Source organism: Desmodus rotundus, chromosome 2 (genome assembly GCF_022682495.2).
Source record: "Desmodus rotundus isolate HL8 chromosome 2, HLdesRot8A.1, whole genome shotgun sequence".
Classification (NCBI taxonomy): domain Eukaryota; kingdom Metazoa; phylum Chordata; class Mammalia; order Chiroptera; family Phyllostomidae; genus Desmodus; species Desmodus rotundus.
Genome location: NC_071388.1, coordinates 129,211,454 through 129,237,028, shown reverse-complemented (window position 1 = coordinate 129,237,028; position 25,575 = coordinate 129,211,454). Strand labels below are relative to the sequence as shown.

Sequence of the window (25,575 nt, the reverse complement as noted above, 5' to 3'; positions counted from 1 at the left end):
CCTTTGCTCATGACCCTTCTGCTCTTCAAAGGCAACAACAGCAGGCTGAGTTCTTCTTGGGTAGATATCTCCCTGGTTCTTTTCCATCATCATCATCTCTCTCTTTGATGAACCATAGCTAGGGAAGATCTTCTGCTTTTAAGGACTTATGTGATGAGACTGGGTCCACCTGGATAATCTAAGATTATTTCCCCATCTCAGAGTCCATAATCTTAATCATATCTGCAAAGTGCCTTTTGCCATGTAAGGTAATGTATTCACAGGTTCCATATGATTATTGTGTGGATATCTTCGGAGGCAATCATTTGGCCTAATATACCTCTCAAAACTCATAGGTTTTCAGGTTCCCAGCTTCTGAACTTCTTCCAGAAATCCAAGTACGTATTTCTGGGGATCCTAGTTTTGTACTGATGAAGCTGGTTTAGGGCCTGGATGGACGTACTTGTAGGTGTTCTGCCTCGATGCCTGTATGTGAGTGTGCTGTAAGGTGGTAGGCTGACACAGAACATGTATGGTGATTAAAATGGTCATTTGAAATGTTATTCCTCTTTTATCATTTAAAAATATAATATTTAGAAAAAGCAGCTGCTCCTTTGTACGAGGTGGTTTTTTATATCTAATTCTCAGAGCAACCAGTAATTATGAAGATGAGAACTGCACAATAAAATTTAATTTCACCAGGGTAATAAAAAGAGAAAAAACTTTTCTGTTTCTTTATTTTCAATGAAGATGATTGGAAATTATACCTTCTCATCCTTCTATGCGGTTTCTAGGCTATGTTCCCATAATGGATTGTTATGGGTTTTATAAGTAATTTCCTTAATATTTCAATGGTCACAGATAGTGGGGATTGCATGTCTCTTCAGGAAACATATATTTCATCGGTGCTGTCACAATCTGGAGTCCCAGAGCTTGTAGACTGATGCTTTTGCCCATTCTTGCTATCAGACACATAGCACAGAAATAAATGTGTTTATTAGAGACTTTAATGAAATTGAAAATGTTGTAACATTTTTCAATGTCAATGAGCTCATTTTCTTATTTAGATGCTAATGTTGGTTTTTCCTGAGGATTCCACCCTTTAATTGTGAATCATTATTTTTTTTATGTCTGAGGACTCTATCCAAAGAATGACTTGAATTATGGTGGGTGGTTTTCAGCCCCAGATAGGACTATATATTTTTGTTTACCTAAAACCTATGTCATAAAGTAAAGAGATGAGAATGGAAGAGTAGGTGAAGCAGTTAAACTTTAAGTGTTTACCATGATTTTGAGGTCTTACAAGCTGCCAAGAACTGTGCTAAGAGCTGAGCATACTCTATATATGGTACTACACTTGTTTGTTGCTGCTATCATTTTCCCTCTCTCATGTTTTTTTTTTTTTTTTTAATTCCCACTTGAGGATATGCCAAGTGATTTCAGAGAGACAGGGAGGGGGGTCAAAGAGCGAGACAGAGAGACAGAGACACATCAGTTGGTCTCCTCTTGCATGTGTCCTGAGAGGGGACCGAACCCACAACCTTTCCATTTACAGGATGATGCTCCAATCAACTGAACCACACAGGCCAGGGCTACCATTCTTCCCATTTACTGATCAGGAAGTGAACTGTAAATAACTTGCCTATGCTTTCTCAGTATGTTATACAGAGTTAGCGTCCACATCTGACTCCAAATTTTGCCTGTTTCCACCACCACTCAATCCTCAATACTACTGCCCACGTCCATCCTGCTACGAGAACCTGGAGTGACAGACAAGGAGGGAAAGCTTATCTTGTCTTTTACTCTCATCTCTGTTTTTATATCAGATTTGATTTCTACAGTCTGGCAATTCACAACACTTTCACTAGGCTAAGACTAGTTTCTGTTCCCAACTCCAGGGTGTCAAGGTTTTTTTTTTTCTTTTTTATGCCGTAATAACAGGTCTTGATTAACTCATGCTCTTTTAGACCCCTTTGCCACTCATCATTACGTTTCTACTTTCCTTTCCTACTTTCTTCCTCCCTCCTTCCATTCCTCACTTTTTTCCTTGAGTACCCCTGTTGTAAACATATGCTTTATTAATGGTCGTCTAACATCTTTTGACCACCTCTCCTATTCGAGAGACATTTTCTACATTATGAGTCCTGGTTGCCAGACTTGGAATCTAAACCCTTTTTCTCATTCCCCATGGTCTGTCTGGGTCCAAGCAAGGAATCTGGGCCATGCAGCAGACATGACAATGATTTTTTGTTTAATTTGGAAAAAAAGAAGTTAACTTTTCTCTTATGAAAGAATAAAAATCTATCTACTCTAAGAAGGCCATAGAGACACAGGCTCCTTTCAGCTGATTACCAACATGAGAGAGTGACTGTCATGTCAGGGCCACACTGTCCTTTAATACCTCCCATTGGCCCAAACTTCCTACCACGGCCACGTTCAGCTTCAAAAGAGGCTGGACAATGTCGTTTTTACTCTGAGAATCTGGCCATGTGACTAACTAAATTCTATTACATTACAATTCTATTCTAAATTCTATTCTATTACAATGGAAAAGGGAGAGAATGTATAGTGGGGTACAAAGAACAGTCTGTCTTGTAAAAGAGAACAATATGATGATGTAGACACTCACTGAATCTACCTCTTGGCACTTTGTGGTTCCCAGTGGTTCAAAGCATTTAGCTTCTCAGAGGCATCTAGCATCTAGTCTTGAGCTTGATGGGCACAATCTGTGATATTCCAGTGCACTGAGAGGTAGGCCCCACATGTTGACAGCAGTGGCATTTTTAACAATGATCATCACGCATTGAGCATTTTCTGTGGCTGTGGCTTGCTAGCCCTTCTGGTAATCCCCAAAACTACCAAATGCCTCTTAATAAATTCAATTTTTATCAAAGCTAACTAGAACAAAGTCCATGGTATGCATCTAATAACCATCTCCTTACCAGTGTCATCAGATGGAAGATTATAATATTTTCCATTTTTCTCAAAATCAGTTAGTCAATAACCTCTTTTTCTACCTTTTAGAGTAAAAGTAAATGAATACCCTTAAGTATTCCTCTCTATCACATGAAAAATTCCCCTTTTTTAACTTAATATTATGTGTAATTTTATTTATTCTTAAATTGTTAAAAACCACATTTGAAAAGAAGCAAAAGGGAAATTGCTTTCCTGGCCACATGATAAGAGAACCACGAGGTAGAAACAACATATGCCTTGAGTCATAGAATGAAGGGCAAGCATCCCTAATGAGCTACCCAATTTTCATGTGACGAGAAAAAACCTTTGTGTTACAAAGTCACTAAGGTTTAACATTTGTTAGAATTCTTTCAGTAGAGAGCTTCTGACATGCTGTTGTATTTCTCCACTTGTGTAGTGGGGACACAGGTGCATTCACTTTGTGCTAGCTCATCAACTGTGCCTTTCTGATTTATGCATTTTTCTGGATGATTGTTTCACTTGAATAAAAATTTACTAATTAAGAAAAAACAGATAAACCAAAAAAAACCCCAAAATATGTACTATGCTGGATGCTTTCATAGTTTATATAACTTTCCATTCTCACATCTAATTGTGAAGCAGGTGTTGAAAATTTCCAGGGTACACAAGATGAATCTGAGGCTCAGAGACATTCTGACAATGCCAAGGTTAGACAATACCTTGTCATTCTCATAGAATCTCTCCAATACAGGTGTCTGGATCCTCTCACTCAGTTTTCCCATTATACTCTCTATTCAGGAAAGGGTTTTTATAAACCTGCAACACAACACTAAACTGTAAATAGAAAACTCATAGTTGAAAAGGTGCCATAATGAATGGAAACAAAAGTTTGATGAAGAAGGTTGTGAAATGGGAACTACCTAATAAGGAAAAAGTGGGAGTTCTAGGAGATTCCAGTGAAAGAAAGTAATTCCCTTTTCCCTTTGCAGAGAAGTAAGTGTTAAGAAATGTGGGGGTACACGGGGCTAAAAGGATGCTGGAATGCTGGAAGGATGCAAGTACCCCTGGGAAGCCAAGGTGAGTCACAGAAGTAGTAGATACGTAATGCAAGTCACAGACATAACTTTGAAAGTATTAAACTCATAAATGTGGTTTAAAATGTCTGAGACTTTAACTGTATCTATATTTAGGACCAATAGTTGTAAAGATTTACAACTTTAACAAATTGAATATTACTCTTAAAACAAGTTTTTTTCTTCTTACCAGTGTGTTCTGTGTATATAATTTCCATTGTACATTTGTATATCGGAGAATTTCTAGACTAATTAATCTCTACTTTGTATAGAGGTCAACACAATATAGATCAGGAGTTGGCAAACTTTTTCTATAAAGGGCTAAGGGGTAAATATTTTAGGCATTGTAAGTCAAAGAGTCTCTGTTGGTAACTACTCAGTTCTGCTGTTACAGCATGAAAGTAGCCATAGATAATATATAAATAAATGGGTATAGCTGTGTTACAACAAAATTTTAAGTGCAAAACAAGTGGTGAGCTAGATGTGACCTGTGAAAAAAGAAAGAGAGAGGGAGAGAGAAAGAGAGGGAGAGAGAGATGGTGGAAGGGAGGGAGGAAGGAAAATTATGGAAGATGAGATCAGAGAAGTAACCTGGAAACAAATGATGTGAAATCTTGCAAATCATTGAAAGGGATGGCTGTTTGTCCAGGGACAAGGCATGATGTGATTTCCCTGTCAGAAGTGTTTGTTGTGATGGAAAAGTCTATGGTGGGCAAGGAGGGAAGTAAGAACACTAGCTGGGAAGACATCTTGGTGATCCAAGTGAGACTGACAATGTCTCTGACCAAGGTCACTTCCGTGGAGGTGTGGGAAGTAGTCTTGTTCTGGATATATGTAAGATAAAGGCCAAAGGGCTTTCCAGTGTATTGTTTGTTTGATAGGTTTGGGATGGATGACTCCAAGTTGGAGGTGGACCAGATCCTACCTAAGATCTCTCCTCTTACTTCATATTCCTCTCATCATAGAGGATGCATCCAAATTGTTTTTGATACTCAAAACTTGGGTTTTGGGATAAAATGGGAAAAGCAGTTTCACCACGGCTCCTAGAATTTACTGCTGCATAAAGTTTTTCTGCCTTTGGAAAAGCAGAGGCTAAGTCAGAATTGTGGAGACATGCATTGGCTCAATATGTATTATCAACAAATAATTTTGTTTTAGGCATCAGAACACAGGCACAAGTGCTAAGTTATTCACTTTGTCTCTCTTGGGATAATAAAATATTCTAGCCAAAACTCACTAAACTATAAGCCTCTGTTTTTTTCCCCCTTACCCTAGAATATGTTTATTGATTTTTAGAGAGGGAGGAGAGAGACAAAGAGAAACAATGTGAGAGAGAAACATCAATCATTTGCCTCCTGCACTCACCCTGGCTGGTCAAGTCCACAACCTAGGTACATGCCCTGCCTGGGATTCAAACCCACATCCTTTTGGTGTATGGGACTCCGTTCCAACCAACTGAGCTACCCAGCCAGGGCAAGCCTCTACTTTTTAAGAAGAAAAGTGGAACCACAGAAAAAGTGGTTATCCTGGTTTGATAATCTGAAACTATCTGTGTCTAGAAACTCTCTGAGAATAGGTGCTGTGTTCATCCCCTTAGATGGTCTAAAATCAAGTTCTCCTTCACCAGAATTCCTGTGACTGACATATTGTACCTCCAATAAGTTTGAGTAGCCATTAACATCATGCTATCAGCTGCATCTAATGCCCAGAGAAAGTGTTCCTACTAGCATCTGCATCATTATGCCACCCTGGGCCAGCAGAAGGGATAGACTATTGACATTCTTTCTACTTGTTTCTCTATGTCATTGTCCACAGTAGGTGGTATTCTTTATGTTTAATATTCTCGTTATTAAATGTTTTATATTCAGATAAAATATGTAAAATTTCCAAGGAGAATTAGAATTTACTGTGAATTATTTAAATCAATTCACAGAAAGTCTACATTGTTCTTATTCATTCTATCATCTAATAGACAAGTAGTCAAAAGCAGTAAGTAACATACCTGCTGGCATGTTAGAAACTACCAGGGATTACTTTGGTTTACAGGCCCTCAGGCCTTACACCAGTGCTTACCAGAGTGCTGGGAGTTATGCATGGAAATTGTGTTTGTGTTTTGTTTCTTAAAATCTGCACAGAAGATCTTGACATCATGGACCTGGATCAGATTTTCCAGAATGGTGCTTCAGTCTTCCCATGATTACTGCGATCATGAGACTTGGATATGCCATCAAAGCAGCTGTCACTAAAGAACTGAAGCCTTTGAGAAATTGTGGCCCAGACAGGATTTGGGGCAGACCTGCCGTTCCCTGTGAACACAGGATCTGACCATTTGAGATAACGAGCTGAGTGCAGGTGACCTCTATTGGTCACACTGACTGATCACCTATAACTTCATTTCTTTAACTTTAGATAACCAAATGATCAACTCTGCTTCTGTTTGGAGAATTTAATGTGGTTTGTTAGTTTATTTCCACCATCAGTAAATTGCTGATCCCTGCCAAATTTCACTGAAACAGCCAACCATACAGTCTTCAAAATAATTCACATCAATAGCATGAATTGGAAAGCTCTCTCATTCCTTTCTTGGCAATTACAAACTGCTGACTCACACACCTTTCTATGTCGGGTGTGTTTAACCTCATATTGCAGCTTAATAGTTTCATTCCAAACAAAGGCTGGAATTGGAAAGTGCAGGGCTAAAGTGCAGTAGATGAAATGAAAGTTTTGCTATATGTTACCATGTATAGGAATCTTAAATTACCTCTAAATAATACAGAAGCTATGACGTGAGGCTGAGATGAATCTGTGACAGAATGTTTTACCCCGACTCAACTCTCATCTTTTCTCCTAGCAAAGATAGGAAAACAAATTTACTTTGTGGAATTTTTTCTAATTAAGGCATTTTCATTTCAAATTCGAAATTATCACTCAATTTTCTGGATGATCCAGTGAAAAGAGCTGGTTCACCCATCATTTTAGCCAAAATCCAGGCTGTTATTAGTGAAGCATGATATTATTTAGTCATTTGATTTTCCCAGAATAAAGTTCAATATGTTATCATTACAGTCTTGGTTTTTTGAGCATCCAAAATTATCAAATTAAAAAAAAGTAATAGTCAATTTCTGGCACCTTTAAATTGGCAGTTCCCTATCTCCATTCCTACTCTGTGGTAAGATTATGAAATTAGCAAGCTAATCAAGATAAAATCACATGCATTGTGACTTTTCTAAAATGCTGAGCAACCCCTTGTAAAGTTCTGACATACCCACATACATGTTTTTCCTGGACTTATTTGGGAATCACATTCCTGAAAATTTAGTAACAAAACCATATAAATTATTTTGCACTTACATGTAAAATGGAGTTGTGTTCTTGACTCAGGTAACTACACACAGGTTTTCCTACATGATGTTCACTGGGTACTCAATAACATGTGATGTTAGAATTCTTTACTGCCTGACAATATAATATGCATTCAGGCTGTTTTTTTAATCCTTGGCCCCTATACACTAAATGCCAGTAGGGACTCCTCATTGTTGTGACAACCATAAACCTCTCCTTATAAACTTCCCAAGGAGAACTCTTAAGAACCACTGATCCAATTGATGAGGAAATAGCCATCCTTCCAACACACTGAAGGACAGCATCCCACTCAGAGCCTATAAAACGGGGCATTACAAGGTAAACTGGCCTCTACATTTTGAGAGCATTCTCAGTCCTTTTGGACTGGGGGGTGAAGTGAGAGTGCTGTGGATTTACAGTGAGAAGAATCTAAGCTCTAATCATGGTCCTGCCTTGAATTCAGTAACTATGTGACTCTGGGCAAGTTACTTCCCCCCATTCTGAGTCTCATTACCCTTATCAATAAAACACAGGTAAAATAGTGACTGTCCTGCCCATCTCACAGGATTGCCCCCAAATCAAAATGGTATGTGATCTGACTTTGTTATCGAGCTGGTTGTTAGAACTGTGCAGTAATTCTTGATGCTCAGTAATGCCATGAGGAGATGGGCAGGTGACTGTGCTTATAAGCCTAGGACTGGCTTATGTCTGGTTGTATGGATTGACTAAATGTGAATTCACCATATCCAGTGAGTGATGATCGTACCAATCCATGGTTTCCATCCAAGGGTTTACATTGGATATGTACTCCTGTCTGCCTTCTGAACATGTTTCCTATGTTGTCTCTGGGTCACATCTTCCAGGGCTTTCTCTGCTCTCTTTTCTTCAGTCTCTGGCCCATCTCTCCACTGACACCTCCCCTGTTAAGCTATCACTTTCCCATCGACTTATTTTCTCTGCTTTATGAATGCACCCACTCTCCCTTACACCTGCCCTTCTTTCTCCAATACACTTTCCATAGATATGTAACAGTAGCTCCTAACATTAGAATCAGAATTGTAATTATTCCTACCATATTAGTTTACATGGCAAAAATTTCCTAATCATTGCTACTCATCGTTTTAATTTCCAGTGACATTTAGAAAGGCTGTAGTAGACCTTTGGAGTTAAAAAATCAGCTCAGGTGGGTGAGAGCCAACCAGTAACAAAGTCTCCAGGGGCCTGTAATTTGATATGGCTGGCAGATGTCCCCACAAGAGTAAGAAAACTACAAAGAAGTTGTGAAAGTCTAGGAGAGAAGCTGGGAATTAGTGCAGAAGTTCAGGGTCAATGGTGAGCACAGATTAAAGAGTGATCCAGTGGTCTTGATCCAGATGTCATAAGTATGTCAGATACTTCTCCTAGGATAGTGCTTCTCTTGAAGTCTTAGATGTGTCTGAGGATTTTTCTCCTTGCCATGTGAAGACAGAGCCCTAGTGCTGGTTTTCCCTAGCATTGGGCAATTCATATACTCACCAGGGAAAATCTGAAATTTAGAAATTTGACATGGATTTCATTAAAACTCATGAGTGCTCTACTGAAAGACATTCTAAGTTATTCCAGGTGAATCTTAGTGAAAGGCCAGGCTAGAGGTAGGAGTTAGACCTAGTTTCTGAGGGCATGATTTTGAGACAACTAGACATTAACCAAAGGAGCTCTGGAACCAGAACTGACTCAGGGCTCCTCTTAGGCCAAGGTATCAGGAGAACCAAAGTAATGGTGATTCAAAATCAGATGGGTAATTTGTTCATGGTTCTGTGTGGTGGAGGGGTCTCTTCTATTTAAGTAGACCCTACCCAATATCTGGGAAAACTGGAAAAGGGTCCACCTCCCCAGGCAAAGGAACAGAAAGGCATGGCCAGGAAACAAACCAAGGGCTTACTGTTATTAGCAACATTCTCTTCTTAAGAGAAGTCACACCTAATTTAGAAAATTAGTCTGAAATGCAGTTATTCAGGCTGAGCAATGTGGCTGAGGTGAGAGGAACTTTCAGGCTCTGAGACATTCTTACCCCAAGAGCATTAAGCAAGTCTGATGGCAGAACTCACCGCAGACTTGTCCTAAGATTGGTTGGGCCTGAGTAGTATGGTATGCAAGTTAATGGCGTGAGTTTAGGGATTTCTTTTTCTTTTTAATTTTTTAATTTTAATTTTTTGGGGTTTTTGTTTTGTTTTGTTTTGTTTGCTGATTGAGCCTGGCCTGTGTGTCTTTGGGAACTAATAAAATGGGCCTTGGGTCTGCCTGGGCCTAAAGGCTCCCATCCCAACCTCTCCCTGTGGAGAGCTGCTCTGATCCAAAGCTGGTGGCCATTTCTACAGTAATCTGTGGACGTGTGGCTTCCCTGTCCACAGAGGCTTGGCCTGAGCTGTGTCCTCCAATGTTTTTGAACCTTAGCCACTTTACCCCCTACTCACTCAGAGTTCACCATCAGCTCCTTGACCTAAAAGACATCCTTCCTAACTCAAGTTTTGGATTCATCCTCCATGGTCTTCATGAAAGTTTGTGAGCTTACACAGCACCCCAGCCACTCCAGCGGCTTCCCAGGGGCAGCAGTGCTGCTATCCGCAGGATTTATTCCAACTCATGCTTTCTCCATGGTCACCGAGGACCTCATTTTGTACATTTTTTTCATTTTCTGTGTTTCGTTATGGATAGATAGCAAAAATTTCCATTTCCACTGATGACACCATAAGACTTTGGTATAATCGATAGTGAACTGAGATTCAGAGGGCTCAGGGTTAGCAGGCTCTGCCGCTACCAATGCAGATTTAGATGAGCATTAAGCTTCTCCGACCATCCATTTCTTCTTCAGTAAAATGAAAAGGTGGCATCTAGCTCATTTCATAGTTGAGTCACAATAAAAATCAAATGAAACTCTAAATACACACTATAAGGAAAAATACAGATTGAAACTATTGATCCATCTACCCATTCATTCACTCTCAAAGAGTTGATGAGCCCCTATTTATTGTGGCAGAGAAAGTTAAGCACTGGGGCTACTAGTCAAGTGAGTTATTTGGATATAAATAAAATAATCATTCTGACAACTGTAAGTTATTATTCTGACAGAGGCAATAAAGCAGCGGTGTGTGGTTCATGTAGTAAGGAAGATCCAAACTCCTTACGGTGTCAGTTAGCTGAGCTATAGAGGATAGAGAGAATTTAACCAGCTAAAGAGGGTAAGCAAGGGAATATCAGTGACTAAGAAGAGCCTAAGTCAGGAGGGAGCATGCGAGAAATAAAGGACCACCAATAAGCCAGCACAGCTGTATTGGAGAGAAAGATGAGGTGGTAGATGATGAGGCTTAGGAGGCAGGTGTGCACAAGATCACACACTGCTTGTTGGTCATGGTAAGGAGATTTGGCTTTGACCTAAAAGTGATACACCAAGAGGGGAGATGAGGGAGAAATAGAGGGAAGTAATATGTCGAGATTTGCATTTTAAGAAGATTCCTCTTACAGATATTTGACTGCATTTCTTGTATTATTCCTTGACTTTATCTTTCATGGACCCCACCTCAAATCCCTTTGATTACTGTGGTGGGATGCCCTTGGAACTTAAAACGTTTCACATACTTGGACTTATATTTTAATTCCCCCATTTATAAATTATATAATCTTAAAGAAGGAGCATATTCTTCACTAAATCTTCATCATCTAATCTGTGAAATGGTCATGATAATTCCTCTCTCAGAGTTTTGAATGAATAAATGAGATTATGTATACAATTTCTGGCACATAATGAGTCAATAAATGCTAGTTTGGGTTATTACCTTCTCTGGTAATTTACTCCCCTTGTAATCACACTCTTTTAGGTAAGATACATTTTAATTTTTTTCAGTTTTTAATAAGAAGGTGACATAATTGATCTACTATCAGTAGAAGATGCTATTTCATTTGTTTCCTACAGAGGGGATAAGATTTGCATCAAGACACTTACATTTGCTTCTCAGGCTCACTGATACCCACACTCTACATTCTTCATCGAGCAATAACTTACCTGATATCAGTAATTAATATCATTATCCTTTTAGGATTTTGCCAAATTGAGTAATATAAAATGATTCCAGACTCCAAAAAAAGGGGTGAGTGGGAATAAATTTAGGTTGCACCCCTACTACTGTTAGCAGTAGCCAGTCAACTCAGACAGTCTTTGGCTGCATGGCACCTAATCTTTTTCAAGTGGGAACAGTGGTCCCAAATAAAGCAGGTGCAGTTGGTTTTATAGTATTGGAAAATTGTTCCCCCTAACCAATAAGATGTTGGGTGGTTTGGTGACTTCAATAATCAGGCTCCAGAAACTCTTGTAAATGGAAATGGTCATTTTTGAGTAAGACACAATGGAAAATGTTAGGTAGTGTTTGACCTACACAGGGTAAAACATCAAAATTAATTTTGGGATAAAATTAAGATTCTCCTCACAGTCTCAAAGCTTTCTTCTCTAATCACAGTGCAGACGCTATCAGTGAACAGAGAATCTTTGTATTATTTCCAAGTTTCTCCCATTGTCAGTCACCATGACAAAGTGCCGGCCAATCTGACACAATGATGAATCACTCCAGACATTGAGTTTTCACATGGCCATCCGGGGTTCTTAGAAGGCTGTGGTCTGGAAATGCCACAGACCAACAAAGGGTGCTCTGCTCATGAACAAAGCTGGGATTTGGTAAAAGTTAAGCAGGTGCATTTAGGGAAGGGAGATGCGTAATAAACATTTACTGTCTTCAGTTTTACTGTGTCTTCATGTTGCAATTGGTTTAAATGCCTATTAAGTAAATCCTCGCTTTCCAAATGCCTTCTTCTATGCTCTGCTGAAATGTGTTAGATTTGAGAGTACATTGAAAAGTTTAAATATTAAACAAATATTTTTGTTTATTGTTTTCAGCTATAAAATAACATGTGGGCTCTCCTTGCCCTTTATCCTTGAAATTTGAACAAGTAACATAATTCTCTGCTAATAATTTTTAAAACTGATTAGATCTAACAAACCAAATGCTATTGGAATTTATGATGGATTGGTGCATTGTCTGATGCAAATGTACTTGTAATGTCTGCCTTAGTTTCCTGTTGAAGGGCTTGTCAATACACCACTGCCTCAAATCCATTTTCTTGGTAAAAATGTTGTAGTTTTCTCATTATTATTCACAAAGGCAGCTTCCTGAGTGATTTCTGCTCCTGCACAATATTCATGATAGCAATTTGATACCTTAGCAGTTTCAAGGTTATCAAGTGATTGAAAATCCTACTGCTTACTTCAAGGTGTAACATACAACTGTGCTGTCATCCATTATAGCAGCATAATAGTTTTTTGTAATGCCTTTCATGAACTGCTGATTTAGAAGTGTAAGCCTAACTTCTGAAGGCACTTATCAGTCTCAGTCTGGGGAAGTATTGCTTAACTGGAAAACATTAGTCAGGGACCCTTTGTGTGACTTAAAAAAAAACAACAAAGGAAAAAATAAACAGGTTTTATTTCTCTTTTAGATAGTGCTAGAAGTCATTAAAGTGCATTTGCAAAAACAAACAAACAAAGGCATAGTTTATCTGGTCCTCCGAATGGCTAAGGCTAATCAGCAGTGAATCTAAAAAGCATTGGATTTTGAAGGTTGTGGAGATTACGTTAGAAGCAAGAAATTACTGAGAGAGATGATGGAGATGTTGCTAAACTAAAAACACACAAAAGTCAAGCAATTTCATAATAAAGCTGGGAAGTAAGATTAATCATTATTCCAAATCCCCCTTTAAGCTCCATCCACACATTGAATTTTGGTTTAGGAGTCTCTGGTTGGAGCAGCGGGTTTGCTTGAATAAGTTTAGAAAGTAGCATCTGTTTAAGTAACAGATGTCTGTGTCACCAAGGTGCTATGTTCTCCCTTTTTATATATGGGGAAATTGCTGCTGAAAGAGTTTTATTGTCTTTATGCAAATGAAAATATCACATTCTTCTCCTTACAAGGTTTCTTTTCATGATGTGATTCTGCAACAACCATAAAGAACCTCAGCTTCATCAAATTTTTTTCATATTTTAGAATGTGATAGTTTCTTATGAACTTTCAATTATGCATGAAATGAGGTTTGGGATTGCAGACGTTTAAAAAGGCCCAACTGGGTCGAAGCAAATTGGGCAGGGTGAGAGATAGTGTCTCCTCTCACCTGCTGTGACATCAACAGACAGGACCTGGGGAGGCCCTCACACTCCCTCACAGAGCTCTAAGGATCGGGATGGAGGACGCCTTTTGGAATGATTTCAACTTCATTCATTTGGTTTTCAGTTTATGGAAATCTCTCTACTCCTCTTTTTTTCAGGAGAGACGGTGAGTGGAGTCATCCAAAAATATCCTCCAACATGACATAAAATCAACCATCCTAAATAGGATGGGAAGTATGCATAAGGAACTGCATTTCTGCTGCATACCCAGGTACAGCGGTTGTCTTAAAGAAAAGCATTTGTGCAATTGTTTGAGTTGCGAGCCAAACTGCTCATATCTTTCGTGAATGCCATTTTTACTTAAAGGTCAAAAAAGATAAATTATGGATATCCAGATTTGGTTATTTCAAAAACATTGTTAAAATGAATTAAGTCTGTCACTTTGAAGAAAATGACAGACAACATTTGTTGCCAGTGATAAAATTCAAACTTTCAAGTGGAAATTTGAACTTTAGAAAATTTGTATCCATTACTATGAGTTTACCAGCTTCCCAATACTTAAAGACTTTTCTGATGAGATTGGTGGTGCTGTTAATAAATGAGAATTTTTGATATTGTGTAATGAAATGTGTCATTATTTGTAAGCTGAGATTTTCCAAGTCATCAATGCATGATGTTACAGGCTCACACATGATTTAAAAATCCATTTGAAGTACAAGATGGGCTAGTGGATTATGATGTAATTGTAAGAAATGTTCACTGAAATGGTTTCAGGTCAACACACAATTAACTTTTAAGTAACTATTACTTGTTGAGATTTGGTATACTAAGGAAAAAGAGTGTTTGTAATTATCTAAAAAGGCAATTCAAATTCTCCTTATTTTTCCAACTATAGACCTGAGGACAGATTTTTGTCATGTATTTCTCTAAAATAACAAACAACAGATTGGATACTCAAGTATACATGGCAATCCAGCTATCTTCTATTCAGCCAAACATTCACAAGATTTATACTCACAGAGGTATTCAGAGACTATTAAATTGACTGGCTTATTACAGTAAACCTGAAAGATTTTTTGTCAAAGTTATTGTTTTGTGGACAATTATAAAAATCAAAGTGATTTCAGGAGCTCATGGGTGCCTCATATTTTCCAAGAACAATGGATTCTACATCTATAGAAATCATGTACCTATGGTAAGCCAAATATTCCTAGGTATCGGCAGCCTAGTACAAGCAGCTGAGGTCAAATGAACATTAAGGCCTTACCAGGCTAATTAAGACATACCTGCATACTTCAGAACCTCAACATTCCCTCTTCTGGGTCCTACACTTCTCCCACCCCACCAGTTTTCTGAAACTATCAAAAATTTTAAAAAATATTTTATTATTTATGTTATTACAATTGTCCCAATTTTTCCCCCTTTTCCCCCTCCACCCAGCCTGTCCTCTACTCCCCATAGTCGATCCCCACACCATTCATTGTCCACGTCCATGGGTCATTCATATATATTCTTTGACTAATCCCTTCACTTTCTTTCAATCAGTCCCCACCTCCTCCTCCCTTCTTACAGCTGTCAATCTATTTCATGTCAAACTATCATATATGTTTGCGAATCAATTAAGTTCACAGGAATCCTCTTGTCCTTTCTGTGTAGCTCAAGTCAAAGCCAATATTGTTCATGCTTTCCTTAAGGTTACTAAAAACTGGATGGGCTTAACATTATTGTCATCAAGTTGCATCAGGCACCATTGCTCTGAGAAAGCTGGGAGGATGTCATTTTTTCTAAGAAATGGGAGTATAGTGAGCATCCTACTAGGGTCTATGAGCTATGAAATAGGAAGACACTTGCTGCCTATTCAAGGTCATGAGGAACAAAGAGATGGTAGTCCCTCCAAACAAACAAACAGCCCACCCTAGAAACCAGTGGGGACCAGGTGTAGGGTCTTGGTTAGCACTTGGCAAAGGATGGAGGATATTTGGGAGTGATGAGGTAAAAAGCTGAGCTTCCACAAAGGGCATAGCTATATTAGAAATATAGTTTGTGAAAATGTTCTGGTAACATAAAATTGATCAGAAAAATGAGGTCCTCATGACACCCAGATGTCCCCAAAATGTCTATAAAGCCACCCTAGCTAAAGGACAAAACACAGCTCAGGGTATAATGATTCTCCTTTATCAATACTTACCTGAGAGATGATCCATTTCCTCCAACCCTGTTTTTCATCAAAAGGTAATAAAACTATGACTGGTTATTGAGTGACTCCTCCAAAGAGAGGGGAGTTGTCATAACTCAGTGGGATACATTTAATGTTGGAAATTTAAGAGGCAGGTTGGGGTAGGCAAGACTTAAATACTCCTAACAGCTGAAAATAGCTGCAAACCCCACTCACACTGAGGCCACTGCTTCAACTGAAGTTGAACCATTTTTTCTCTGTTTCTCTTCTCTGAATATTCGTTGTCTTAAGAATCATATTTTGGGGAAAGAGACCTCTAGAGACAGGGAATTTCAGAAAATACCTTTCAAGCACTCAAGTGAGCTGATGCTGGGCCCCTTTGTTCCTCAGACTGTATGAGTGTGTTTATGGTTAATAAACTAGATATTTAATAAACTAATATTTCAGTAAACACAACACTTTTTTGAAGATAAGTGTGACTTAGAAAAAGGTTTATCATGATTCAAAATTATTTTTAATTATAAATGCTGAAATTCATCTCCATAATTATAGACAAGTATGATTTGATAATCTACATAAATCAGTTTTCAGAGATTATTATGAAATTTTAGTGACGTTGTTTGAATTGAAGAACATAGAATATAACAGGAGGCTTAATAAAAAAATTCACTTCAGTATTATGGCTACAATGTATATGAAGGCAGGTGTGGAGGCTTTGTCTAAAAATGGCAAAACGCAATTGTCATGTCTGTAGTGCAGCAGCGGTTTATTTGTGGAAATTTTTATAGATGTCATTAAGAATGGTCATTATTAGTCATGTGATTTCCCAGATAACCTAACACTAAGAGGAGAGTATCAATCATGCCTGAGTAGAGTGTCAAATGAGGCATCTGGAGACTTTGCTGCATATCTCAGTTACCAAAACTGAACTTCTAAAGACACACTGTACATGGGAGTAGACGATCTCTGTCATCACCATCTTCAACTCCATTTCATTTACATCCTCAACAAAGCAGCTCCTGAATATTGTCTGAATATTATGAAGGCAGGATATAAAACAGTAGGGTAGGAAGTAAAGTTAACTGGGTGTGATGGTGAGAGAAATGTAAGAGTTCACCATAGGGCAGTCATGAAAAGAGGTGTGTTGCAGCTAGAGTGGGAGCGGAGGCTCGGGGTCAGAGGGCAGGTGCTTGCTTTCTTAAGTCAAGCCTAGATCACACTGCCTTTGGCCCAAATTAACAGGCAGGTGTTCAGGGAGATTCCAGATTATATACAGCAAATAGATTTCTTCTGGTATACTGATGGCACTTGATGGATAACGGAGCTAGCATTCCGTACCGAAATAGAACTGGGGTTGTGGGGAAGAGAAGGTTGTAATTCACTTACAATATCTGCCATGGACATGACAAGGGTGCCTGCTGCATGCGTGACATATTTACCACCCTGCTCCACATTTTTCTGAGCAGCCTGCTAAATGTATGACTATCTCTTCCTTCCACGTTCTCAGATTCTAAGGTCACCTTGATGCTCAGTGACATTGCCTGCTGTAGAGATTGACATGTGGGTGAGAATTCCTGGCACAGGCACTTCTGTCTTTTCTCGTCCTCCCATTTCTAGAAGACATAAGGGATTTAAGTCTCTATATTCACCATTCTCATAACCCTCCTCACTGGTCCTGTTCCCAGAATAATTTTCCTAAGACTCTGCCAGAGATGCTGTCCATTTCTGTATTCTCTCAAATGAGAGACATAGAAAAAACTAAACTATTTGTCAGAGAGAGAGGACTCAGTGGGACTATTCCCTTAGGCCACTAAGATCCCTACAATAATTCAAATGAAATGACAGCCAAATAACTTCTTTATTTGTTCCCTTCCCTTGACTTGCCACCAGAATGTGGATAGTTTTTAGAAAGCCCAAGTTAAAAATTGCTTCTTTTCTCTATTTATATTGCATTTTAATTTAATTGGTTGCTTTCCTCCATTTGTTTGGAGGTGGCGACCCAGCTCTAGGGGCCTAGCGATGATGAAGTAAACAAGGAGGGAGAAAGAGAGCACACACATGAAAAACCCCATCAGCAATACTTTCTCTTATTTATAGTGACAACCCCCAGCAAAATATAAAAATATATTTAGGGAGATGACAGCTTTGTTGCTTCTTGATAACAAACCAGCACTTTGGAGTTCACTTTTGTGAACAGACAAAAACAACTGCATCTTGATAAAGCAGAGTGACAAAAAGGGAGATAGAGAAATTGGGCAAAGGGCAATGTGTCCTAGACAAAACCAGTATAGGGACCAATACTCTAAACAGAAGGGAGATTCTTGGGTTATTATATGTGGATGTCCTCGACTGCAGGTGGATGAAAACCACTTCCCATCAACAAATTAGAATGCCAGGAAAGCAAGAAGTCTTTAGACTTGCCTTCCAGTACTAAGATTTATATTTGATAAATAAAACATTCAGTCTTCAATTTACTTCCCATCAAAATAAGAGATGCATGGAAGGATGCATGAAAATATTTGAGGTATTCCTATTCTTGTGTTAAAATAGAGGCATTTTTCAACTCATAAATGGGCCCATGTTTGAAAGTTCAACAAAAGTGCACTCTGTGCTAAGATGCAGATCTGCTCTCAAAAGACTTGCTTCAGTGGAAGCAAACGTTTTCTGGAAGTTGATTTGAAATTTGCAGTGCCTTTAAGCTCTGTTGGGTGGCTCAGTTGGTTGGAGCATTTGCCCTTCCACCAAAAGGTTACAGGTTCAATTCCTTGGCAGATCACGTACCTGGGTTTTATTCCCACTCAGAGCACATATTTAGGTTTTGGGCTTGAGCTTCAGTCAGGGCACATACAAGAGGCAACTGATCAGTGTTTCTTACATTGATGTTTCTCCCTTGCTCTCCCTCTTGCTGTCCCCCTCTTCCTCTCTTCCAGAAATCAAAAAAAAAAACAAAACTTGTAATGCCTTCTCCATAGAAATTATGTTAAATGTGGCAGTTGGTTTTCAGTTCCCAGTTACTTTGTTTTTGAAATATTACATCAATTGTGCCATATCAACTCTTCTTTTACTGGTACCATTATTATTATTTTTTTCTATAACGGGAAAATGTATTTTGAGTTTCAGTCTAGGACAGAGGAAGTGAATTGCTGACAGAATCCATTCAAATATCTGACTTCCCTGATGCTGAGTCACCTGAAAGGGGAGAAGAGCTGGGAGAGAGGTGGGGGGCAGAAGGTTCCCTGTCTATGAAGATGTCAACAGTCACTCCTCACTACAAGTGTGAGTGCCCAAGAATCCCAGTTTTGACTTAGGCTGAAAACAATTCAGCCTAAGTCAAACTCACCATTGCTTTAGATATGTTTCGCTGATTCTGTCCTTGCTATCCATTCCCCCAAACCCCCTGGTCCACCTAACCTGACTAGTTTTACAGGTACATGCAGTTTTACATTAAAGTCCTTTCCCAGGCAAGACCATGACCCATTACTTCCTGTCCACCCTTGTTTCTACTCCTGATTCATGTTCGATTACTGTCTCAGCTCTTCCACTCTGGCTGACTCTTAATCAGAACACCCAGTCTCTATGAATCCGCTTCTAACCCACCTTAGCTTATCTTTGTCATAGTTAGGTATTGTCTTTGATGTGTGATTCTGCCTGCAAGTAATCACCCCCACCTCCCTGACTCCCCTGTGCTCTCTTTGGTATCTGAGGTGAAGAGAAAATATTCCAATGAGGAGTATGAAGAAGAGGAAAAAGGAGTTATTTATTAACTTCAGTTAACTCTTATTAACTCTATAATTATTTAGAGTTATCTAAGTCAGCCACCCACCCACCACCTCCACTAATTCCACAAGTTAATTTAAAATGGGTTCTTTTGATGATACTGAGGTCACTAAATCCCCACATATTCTTCTCCATTCCTTCCCTACTTCCCCCTTTCAGACTCACAGGGGTCTTGCAAAAAGAAAAAGAAAAAGAAGTTACACACCCCTCAACTCAACTCCCAACTCTACCACCACCAACTATCAGTGTGTAGCTTTTCCATCAGCACAGTTTCCCAACCATCAGAATGTTCTTTCCCAGGTTATAGTTCTTTTCCTCACCCTCACTAATTTGAAGTTTGGTTCCTAATTTTTATCTCTTGTAATAAAAAAGAAATCAGCAAACACTGGGGAAGTGGGCAAAACCACCTGGAGAGGTGGGCAGGAAGGATGCTTTGAAATAGTAATTAAGAAGGTGGAGAAATACCAGTTAGATGTCAAGTCCACTGGTGGACACATGTAACAGAAAGCCAAACTGATAGACTTTTTAAAAATGTATAAGTAGATAATGTTTACTTATTTATTTTAAAATTTTTGTACGCTAAAATCCCCTCCCTTTTGGCATACAGTTCCAGTTTTCACAAATGCCCCCACCATTCCCAGAATACAGAATACTTCCATCACTCCAAAAATACTGCCTCTTGCCACTCCTTTGTAGTCCAACCTTCCCCCAACCTTTAACCTTGGCAACCACTGATCTCTTTTCTGTCCTTACCATAATTTTAAAATTGGAGATGAAAATTTCCCATATGGGTGGTAAAAGTGGTTTCCTCCTTATCTCGGCATTGCCCTTGGTCTGGAGTTTTTTTTTGCACTATAGCTCACAATAGTGAAGTTCAAAGAAGAGCTATGGTTTTCCAAGCATTCCTATCATTGTTTTGGCAATTGCTCTCCTGTCTGGATGCAGAGGAAAGTGTGGGGGTGGGGACAAATTGTGTTTGAAAAAATGCACAAGATCTCATAGAAAGGCCATTTTCAGCACAGAATTGCAATCCTGATATCAAATTAGAACTGCTTCCCAATGAGGAACAGCCTTTATTAAAGTAGACACAAACTTTTTCCAGAGAATCCCAGGTTTGGTATAATTTTAATTAAGTTTCTCAAAAGCTGGAGCCCATTTATTCTTCCCTCTGTCTGCCACCTAGCAGCAGTGTGCAGGGCTCTGTATTCACTGAGACCTTGCTTGGAATTCTAATTCCAATTTGAGTTTTTATACATAATTATTGTTCATTCTATGAGTTTTCTAAAATTATTTGCTTAAATATCATCAGTATCTCTTTCCCCCTCTCCCTCCATTTTCACTATGGAAATCTCTCTGGGTAAGGTTATTAAGGAGTTCAAGCTATCTCTTTTCAATACCAGATTGCAGTTAGTATTTTAAAATCAAATTAAACAAAATAAATTCCCTAAACAAATTAAATTCCAATATGCATTCATTTCTTACCCTGACTGGAGATAAAAAGGTGATAGAAAGAACCTTAGGAAGATGATTTTGGCAGAAGTATTATGAAAACCAGGTAAGCTTTTTAGTGTTTATCTGAATAATGAAAGGCCCGATACTGTGAAAAGTTTTAACCAACTTTGAAATACCAACTAGCATTTCTTTTGGCATCCAGACTAAAAGCAGACAATAAAAAAGAGCAGGCATTGGTATGAGGCAAAAATCACTCTGTGGCTTTTTTTTTTTTTTTGGTGGTGGTGGTAATATGTTTCAGAGGCAAGAAACCTACACATGTATTCAGGATTCCCAAAATCATATTTTAAAAGTTACCAATTTCATTCCATACACCTTTACTGTCTTTAACCCAATCTGCATTCCATCACTGCTAGAATTATACCGATGGAAGTATTTATTTAGACTAGCAGAAGAGAGAGGCTTTATATGCACTTTGTATACATTACACATCCTCGTTTAATCATGTGTTTATTGACTGCAAATTTTATTTGACTACACAAAATGCATTCAGAATTGATAACTCTAAAATGTAACATCAACTGTGCTTATGAGAAGCCATGTTATAGCTACTTAAATTGGCTGACACCCCGTGTATGATGTCTCATTATAGAACATCCGGGGAAAGGAACTAGTTCCTCAGGTGCTATAGGTAATAACGGCAACTCTTAGATGCTTACATAGGAAATAATACCTAAACACACACATATATATATACATGCACACATACATTCACACATATGCTTTATTTTTAATTAGCCATATTGATAAGCAGATCTTAATTATTTTACACCATCGAGATCATAGGGTAATTGCTATGATCCCCTTATGTTTTCCAGACAGTTAGTGTATTATGATGATTTGACATACGCTTAAGGATGGGAATTGAGTGAAGGAAGGTTACCAAAGAGTCAGAGAAGCGGTGCGCAGAGTGCACATAGGCTACAGCAGGGTGTATTTACACATCATTTCATTCACATGGGTTCAGCGTGGTGCTCAGGGCATGGAAAATTCAAGTTTTACTTTTGGAACTTTCTGAGATTTTTTTACTTCCAAATATTTTTAATCAACACTTGGTTGAGTCTGTGGATTGTTGGGAACCACCCTGCTGTTTTCAGAAGCTGTAACCCCCCATGGCTAAGGCTGAGTAAAAAGACCTTGGGTCCATATAGGAGACCGTTCTGTGTGGTGTGGGCCCAGCTCCCACTCAGAAAGGCCAGTGGAAAGTGAGGTCCAGCACATAGGACCCACACCCAGGGATAGGTTCTCCCATGGGGAATCAGGCCTGCCTCGTACCTAGGCCGCTTTGAGACTTGCTTTTTGCTAAAACCCCCTCATTCTGAAATGAGGCAGCAAATGTTTACAGCATATCTTTAAAGTAACTTCCTGAAATCTATGCTAAACCTCCCAAGGATGAATGTAACCAGTTCAACCGCTTTTCCCTTTACCTTTGCAAATATCCTTCCTTTTTGATATAATTAGCAACATACTCTCCTTTGTTTTCTGTAAAAGGTAACCACCTACAGCGAACCTGTGCATAGTAAATGAGGACCATCCTCGAAGTAATGGACCCAGAAAAGCAATAAAAGCCTGTCAAGGCAAGGGTTGCAGCGCTCTCCTCTTGAGAGAGAGGCCGTGCTGTCCCTTTCCTCCACAGGACTTGGTAGTCCGTGTGAATTTGTCTCGTCTCTGCCACAACGCTGCAGACACTGCTTTCTGGTGACGACAGGTCAACAGACAGATCCATTTCTAATTTTTTGACGTATCTCTGTACTGCTTTCCACAGTGGCTGCACAAGTCTGCATTCCCTCCAACAGTGCAAAAGCATTCCCCTTTCTCCACATCTTTGCTAGCACCCTTGTTTGTTTATTTATTGATGAGAGCCCTTCTGACAGGTTTGAGATGGACATCTACACAATGGAATACTACTCAGCTATAAAAAGAAGAAAATTTTACCCTTTGTGACAGTATGGTTGGACCTAGAGAACATTATGTCAGAGTGAAATAAACCAGTTAGAGAATGAAAAATACCGTATTATTTCACTCATCTGTGGAATCTAATGAACAAACTGAACTAACAAGCAAAACAGAGACAGACTCATAGATGGGGAACAGATGACAGCTAGTGGGGGGGTGGGAGGTTAGGGGTAAAGGGATTGAGCCAAAAAAGGAATAAGGGCTCATGGACATTGACAACAGTGTGGTGATTGCTGGGGGAAGTGGGGTATAAGTGTTACAGAGCAAGGCAGGGGGTGGTTCACAATAAATTATTACAGAAAGGATTCCCCATTTCTGTCTCTGGAGGTTCCTTCCCCCACGCCCACCTGCTAGGTTCGAAATGCCCGCCGCCAGAGGAAAGACGTCTCTCAATGCCAGAGACTGGTGAAAAGGAAAGGAATCGTTTATTTAAAAGTTACACAGACTTAGAGTAATGGCTTAATGTCTTCAATAAGATACTGAAGTCCTTTAGAATACCCACAGATGCACAGTCCTTCCCTCTCCCTGTGCCCAGTCCGGGGTACTGTGTCTCAGGAAAAGAAGTAGAAGTCTGTGATTCAGGCTCCCGGCACCATCAGCTGGGTGGCTGCTGCAATCTCCAGTTAATCCAAAGCCATGTGGCACCTTCTCATGGCCCACCAGCAAGAGTCCTCTCTCCCCTTTCTTCCCGGCAAAGTATCTCCTGCTGCATAAGCCACATGGCAAAAAGAAGCACTCCAAAACCTCGTGGTCCTCTTCCTTTCCCTTCAGAACCGCATGGTCCTCTCTTTACTTCACCAAAGCTGCCTGATCCTGGCCCTCTTCCTTTCCCCTCAGAACCTCGTGGTACTCTCCTCTTTTACTTCAGAACCACATGGACCTCTATCTATCTACTTGCTTCAGAACCTCGTGGTTCTCCCATTTACTTCAGAGCCGCATGGTCTACTCTACTCTATGGCTGCCGGGCCTAGGTTTTAAATCCCAGTGCCCATCTTCCTTTGCAGCCCCATTTCTGACTCCTCCTACAGTCAGTTACACCTGCCAGCATCCTTGTATTCTTCCAGCTTTACTGGGCTGCCATAGTAAGTCTGGGCAGGTGTGGCCCCATGGCATGGAGCCAATCATCTCCAAGCTCTCCCACAGGCCCTATAACCAGGGGGAGTTGCTTCCCAGTCCCATCTTGGGTGGAATTTGGTCCCATCCCCCTGGCTCAAAGCATGGCCACAGCTACTTAACACATCCATGAAACCAGTTAAAGGTTATAGATATGTTAAATGACTGTGCCAGGGGTTAGCTGCAAAGCTCTTGCTACCCAAAACAGCTCTGAATGGCCCTGTTCCATGTGTCCCATCCCCCCTGGCTCAGGCCTGTGGGGGTGAGGACATCCTACACACATTTTTCTAATATTTCCTGGACACCCCGAGTCCTGGACCCCATCACAAATCCCTTCTTGGGGCCCTCCTCTTGGCTGCACCCTGCTTCATAAGGAGACTAAAAGGTAATGGAAAAATACAATAAAGATTAAGCAAAAAATAAAAATAAAAATTGACCATGAAGATGTGATTGAACAGACACTGATGCCCCTCAAGAAATGGGAGATGAAAACGTAGAGATAACTGAGGAGATGAAGGATCAGACAAATGGTAAAAACGTGGCTACCATTGATGCCCTGGATGACAATGAACTACAGAAAGCTTGTTCACAGATGCCATGAATCTAAATCCTCACTTGGCCATTCTGTATGCAAAGAGAAGCAGTTTCTTCATCAAATTACAGAAGTCAAAAACAGTCATCTGAGACTGTGACAGAGCTATTGAAATATATCTTGATTCAGCTCAGCCTTACAAGTGGTGAGGAAAAACACACAGACTTCTGGGACATTGGGAAGAAGCAGACCATGATCTTGACTTGGCATGTAAATTGAATTATGATGAAAATGCTAATTCAATGCTGAACGAAGTTCAACTAAGGCCACAGAAGTTTCAGAACATAAGAGAAAGTATAAGCAGAAATATGTCTAGTGAGAGAATAAAGAAAGAATAGAAAGAGTTAAGAGAGCTCAGGAAGAACATGAGAGAGCCCAGAAAGAGGAAGAAGTCAGACAACAATCAGGAGTTCAGTATGGCTCTTTTCCAGGTGCGTTTCCTGAAAGAATGCATAGTAATTTTCCTGGTGGAATGCCTGGAAGGGAAGAGGGCATGCGTGGAATGGCAAAAATGCCTGGGCTCAATGAAATTCTTAGTGATACAGCAATTCTTACAGCCATACAGGATCCAGAAGTTATGGTGGCCTTCCAGGATGTGGCTCAGAAACCATCAAATATGTCAAAATATCAGAGAAACCAAAAGGTTACACATCTCATCAGTAAATTGTTAGCCAAATTTGGAAGTCAAACATAATGTCCTTCTGATGAATGAAGCCCTTGCTGAAGGAAAAGCAACTTAGATCAAACCAACGGATATTACTGTATCACAAACCAGTGTACCTCTGAACTTCTCGTGAAGAAAGCTGCAATGCTTTAAAGAGAATCCCTACTCCTCTGCCCCAAATGCAACTATAACATTTTACACTGGTTTGCCATTAGGGTATTCATTCAGATAATATTTTTCTCATGGAATCATAAAGTTTAAATACTT

The 25,575-nt window shown here is 39.5% G+C and overlaps 1 pseudogene; it reads left to right on the top strand.

Moving 5' to 3' along the window:
• Nucleotides 1–25,338, top strand: part of LOC112313069 (hsc70-interacting protein pseudogene) — a 30,778-nt pseudogene extending 5,440 nt beyond the window's left edge.
• Nucleotides 25,339–25,575: the final 237 nt, after the last annotated feature.